We start from the raw sequence: 5290 nt of genomic DNA on the forward strand, positions 1-5290 counted from the left end.
CCATGTAATAAGTGGTATTTGGTGCTGTTCCTTCCACTGCATAGATCTGAATTCCTATCTGATATCAGATATATTCTTAACCTTAGAAAACTTTTTATTGTGGAAAAATTTGCAAAGGTAGGGAAAACAGTAGAATGAACTCCCATGCATCTATTACTCAGCTTGAATGATTAGAAACAATCATGTTTTATAGATTAAAATAAGTAGATTAAACTATGAAGGTAAGATTCCTGTGCCCAAGCCATACTGCAAAACCACAGAAACAAGATCTTGGAGACCAGGCCAGGAATCTGCATCTCAGTAAACTCCCTGTCCAACTCCGGGAAGAGCTGCCTGCAGAGTTTTTGGTGTGGCGTTTGCGTTAGTGATGCTGGCTCAGCTGTGCGTGTGCGTGGCTGAAAAAGTCCTTTCACTTGCATTTTAAAAACAATATCACGCCGGGGCGCAGCCTCCTGTTGATCAGGGGCCTGGCGGTGGCCTCTGTGCCCAGTTGCTGAGCTGTCTGGGGTGAGAGGCAGTTTTCTGGAATGTTTCTTTATTTACTGTTTGCTCTCTCACGGGCACGTCTCCCTCATTTTGTCGCTTTCATAGTCACAGTGGTGGCACCAGGGACTTCTTCCGTCATTCTGGTTCAGCGCCCTCTGCTCACCTTTTTATTCTTTTATCCTTCCAGATTTCATCCCCCCACCGCCCCCACTGAGCTAAATCTCCCTGGCCCTTCTGGGTTTCATTTTTAAGACGTTTCTTCAAGCTCAGTAATCTTTTCTCACATGTCAGCTACCATGTGACTCTTTCCCGTCACACAATGCAGTTTTGTTTGCAACATACAATGCAGCTTGTTCTTTCTTTCTTTCGGGAATACAGTCATAGTAAACTCTTTAATGTCTTTGTCTTCCAGTTCTAACTCCTGAGTTAATTTTAATTGATTTTCCTCTTTAGTATGGCTTTTAATTTCCTATTTCTTTTTTTTCTGTAATTTCCTATTTCTTCGCATAGTTGGTAATGAATGTTTGATTCGATGTCAGAATTCAGAGTTTTGGGTGCTGGCATTTTTGAATTCCTATACACATTTTTGAGCTCTGACCTGGAAACACAGTTACACTGCTTGAAGCAACTGGGCCCCTTCAGGGCTTGCTTTTCTGGATGAATCAGCTGGGTGCTGAGGGTTCGGTAATTCTCCACTTGCCCTGCTTCCCACCCCAGGCAGGAATCTGAGTCTGCCCCCCCTGGGGGCCTTAGCAGTGCTGACCTCTGACCCGCTGAGTGGCCCCCCCCATCTCTGAGGACCTCCTGGCCCAGTGTGCCCCGCCTGCGTCCTACAGGTCCCTGTGTCCTCTCTGGGAGACAGCTGCTCAGTGCATGAGCCCCACCTTCAGGGACCTACTGTCCACACTCCCTACGCTGCGTCCTGGCTGTGCCAGGGCCCTCCTGAGGCCACCAGGTGGGGCCATCTCCCATGTCTTGTTGACCAAGTCCAGCGTCTTGAAACTTTGGCTTTTTAAGCTTCTGTGCTTTGGTTGGTTTTTATCATTTTTTCAGGAAGGAGCACAAATCTGGACCCTGGGGCTTCATCTTGGCTAGAAGCAGAAGTGTGGAAGCTCCTTTGAAATGTGTTTATTTTGTTCTGAATGCAGCAAGTGAAAGGATGAAGTTTAGGATTGACAATGAGATGCTTCTGTGTATAAATAAAAGAACAGCACCTGGACAGATGATATTTCAAGACATCAAAAACTAAATGTGAGAAAAAAAAAAACAAAAACCCAAATGTGGATCTCTGCTCTGGGTAAATTCCGGGCTCAAACTCTTCCCAGTAGCTGCGCTCTCTGGAAAGAAAGTAGAGAAAACCATGACCTGTTTAGCCGCCTCAGACTTCCTGCTTGTTCACTCTCTCTCTCTCTCTCTCCCCCTTTCTCCTTCTGAAACTGCAATAGCTGGAACTAGCATTAAGGCAACAAAGACACTAGTTAAAGTGTTTATGTTAGTAGTTGAAAGCTTGATTTAAATTCAAGTTTAATTCACCCTTTAAGTCAAATACTTAATACAAAAGGGCAATGCATGCAGGACTTCAAAATGTTCCTGTTTCAAAACCCAAGCCGCAGGCTGGGCATGATAGTGCACGCCTGTAATCCCAGCACTGGGGAGGCTCAGGCAGGAGGATCACTGCCTAGTTCAAGGCCAGCCTGAACTACACAGGGAGACCCCGTCTCACAATAACAAAAAATAAAACCCAAACAAATGAAATCCAAAAAACAAACAAAACCCAAGCTACAGTCCCTGAAAGCTCACTGTTCACAGTTCTGCTTTTACCAAAGAGCGAAAACACTGAAACCAAGCCACGCCCTCAGAAATGTGCTGCTGACCAGAGCTGCAGGGGCAGAGGAGCAGCCTTAGGTCAGGTCTGGGAAAGCGGGGGCTCAGGGGCTGCAGCTCTCCATCCGGGCCCCTGCTCGCTTGCCCTTGGTCTCGATCCTTGGGGGCAGGAGGCCCAGAGCAGATGCCCCATTCTTCCTGCCACTGCTCTGCCTGTGTTCTGGGCTTCCCGCCTGTCTCTGCTGTTCTCTGAGGCCTTTCTCTGGTTCCCACATCTGCCAGGCTGTGTCCAGAAAGAGCAGGTCTCCTCACCTCTCCCCGCCATGACCGGGCCTCAGCTTTGACAGGCCCAACAGACCGCATGCGGGTGACGTGTGCTCTCCACTTCTCCTCAGGGACTCCTGTCTCCTTGTACAAAGTTCTTGGGGGCTTCAGCCCGAGGAGTAGCCCGTAGAAGCCCCAGTCTGGGTACAGACCCTGCACAGAGCCATGAGGGCCTGGCCTCTCCACTGAGGACAGGTTTCGGGTTGTCCAGGCCCTGCCAGGAGACAGGGGCGGAGTGGGACTGCGGACAGAAGGGAGAAGAGGAGCAACCTCCAGGCCAGACACCCGCCCTCTTCTCAGGACGACCCCACCCCAAGTCCAGCGTGCTCACTGCGTGACTTCTGAAGCTGCTCCACGAATCCCTCCCCGCTTTCTGTCATCTTCTCTGGTCCGATCCAGCCCCTGCTCAGTTCTGATTCCACGGCACAGAAGGGGCTCCCAGACCTGCGCTGCCTGTGCTCCTGGACGGAACTTGGTCTCCCCGTGAATGGCTGGGGGATGTTACTATGTTGAGGTCGTGTCCAGTGGGGATAGGATGCAAATCCCAGATGTCATTTGAAATGTTATAGCGCCTGTATTTGAAGATGTGACAAGAAATCGCTTGAACTCACTCTAATCATGTATTGTTAAACCCTGTATATCCAAGACCTTATCATTTCAATGTGGCTTCTGCCATTCTGGGTTTCAGGGTTCACAGAGGCCCACGTGTGAATTCTAGGTTCCCAGAATGGCACTTGCTGTCAGGAGGGGGTGTGACCTTCATGGGTGGGAGGGGGGCCCCTGTTCATTGAGAGAGTGCTCTGGGGGCTGGGGGTCTTCCTGCTCCTGCTTCCTGGCCCTGAGGTGTGCAGATGCCATTGCTGCCTGGAGCCCCAACCAGAGGCCTAAGTGATGGGTTGGCTGACCATTGGACCTCTAGGACTGTGAGCTAAGAAACCTTTTCTCTCATAGCTTCATTGCCTCTGGTATTTCATTATAGTATCTGGACACTGACTAATATGGAATCAATTAAAAAATTAAAGAAATACTTTGCTGTTGTTTTTTTCCCCAGTGTGAGGACTGAGGACCCAGGGCCCCCGTGTTCTACCTCCAAGCCATCCCCAGGCCCCCAGTTTTTTTCATTCCAAGTCCTCAGTCTCTTGGGTCCTTTTACTTCCTGCATACCTTAACTTGGACTGGCCGTATTGCATGCAAGTGCTTCACAGCCGCATGTGGCCCATGGCTACAGACAGCACAGTTCAGTGGCTGGGTATAACTGACAGGAAAGGAATCTGCCACCGCTGACTTAGAGACTGCGCTTTAGGGCATGGTAGTTGTCATAGCTGATGGAGGGCGCCCCCCCAGGTGCATCCTGTAACAGGAAGGAACACAGCTCAGACTAAGGGTATAACTGAGGCCGGCACTCACTACACTACAGGCTCAAGCAAATCAACTGTGTGTCTGCAGCCTGGGGCTGTGCTGCAGTGGGGTAAGGAATGTTTTCCACATCTGTGGACATTGCTGTCTCCTGAGGCAGAGAGACATTGCTCAGAATCACTCAGCCCACGGTGCTAAGTGTCACACAGGAAGGCGCCCAGCCAGTGCCAGCAGATTCTGGGGCTCGGTCTAGGGGTTCAGGAGGAGCTTCCCTGAGGAAGACATTTGGGCTGAGATCTGACATGTACAAGAGTTTAGAGACAAAAAGGAGAAGAAAGAAAAAGTGAAGGTGGCAGGAGACAGGGCATCTCCAGGATATGAGGTGACCTCTGGGGCTACCGGAGGGGCAGGAGGGAGAGAGGCAGGAAGGAGGAAGGGAATGGAGGCAGAGGGTGCCTGATCGGGTTACGGTTTTCACCTTTGTCCCCACAGGGAGACCAGGCAGAAGGCCGCAGCAGTCATGTCCACCAGAGTCCACGGTGGCCACATCATCGTGGTGCCTGTAGGTAGGGAGAGGCAGGCAACTGGAAAAGGTCAGGAAGGTAGGAGGCAGGGCTTTGTCGCGGGGCGAGAGTGGTTTCATCCTCTGAAATGTGTCTGCAGACCTGACTGGGGAGGAAGGACCATGCAGAGTGTCGGGTGCCCAGGCACCAGCGTGGCAGTGTCAGGAAGGGCGGTAGTCAGTCTTCTGTGACTAAAACAAAATATGTGGGGCTGGGTACGTTATAAAGAAAAGAAGTTTCTTTAGCTGGTTTTGGAGGCTGATGGTCCGCACAGCATGGCACTGCTCCCTTGAGGCCCCACTGGCCACATCTCGGGGAGGAGCACAAGTGGGGAGCCTCCCACAGGGATGAAGGGACTCAGAGTGGGGAGGCCAGGCTCTATCCCTTATAACAGCCACCGCAGTTCCTCTGCGGGCAGCATCCGACCCTGATCTGATCGCCTCCTTGTGGCCTCTCCTCTTACACATCCCACCAGCTCCCATGTCACCAGGCTGGGGACCAAACTTCCAACACGTGAACCACGTCCACACCACAGGAAGTGTCTGAGGCTCCCACGAGGGGTCAAGGCTGTGAATGCACTCCGTTCCCCGCCCACCCAGGCCCTGTGACTCCCTGGGGTGCCCTGGACAAAGCCGCCTCTGACCTCTGCTGTAGAACTGCCCCTCCTCGGGGTGCCTTTCCCGAAGCCTCTGTCACAACAGCACCCCCAGCACCAAGATCTCGCCTTTCTGGTGGTT

At 51.5% G+C, this 5290-nt stretch overlaps 1 long non-coding RNA gene across 1 annotated transcript; it reads right to left on the reverse strand.

Annotated features, from left to right (window-relative positions):
* Positions 1 to 1782: 1782 nt before the first annotated feature.
* Positions 1783 to 4931, reverse strand: LOC117283754. The gene is made up of 3 exons (XR_004514782.1): positions 4469 to 4931; positions 2623 to 3206; positions 1783 to 1823 (listed from the first exon to the last, which is right to left on the reverse strand). It is a non-coding gene; the product is annotated as an uncharacterized LOC117283754 (long non-coding RNA).
* Positions 4932 to 5290: the final 359 nt, after the last annotated feature.

This window comes from Fukomys damarensis, unplaced genomic scaffold, assembly GCF_012274545.1.
Source record: "Fukomys damarensis isolate Sample0158 unplaced genomic scaffold, DMR_v1.0_HiC HiC_scaffold_30, whole genome shotgun sequence".
NCBI classification, from domain to species: domain Eukaryota; kingdom Metazoa; phylum Chordata; class Mammalia; order Rodentia; family Bathyergidae; genus Fukomys; species Fukomys damarensis.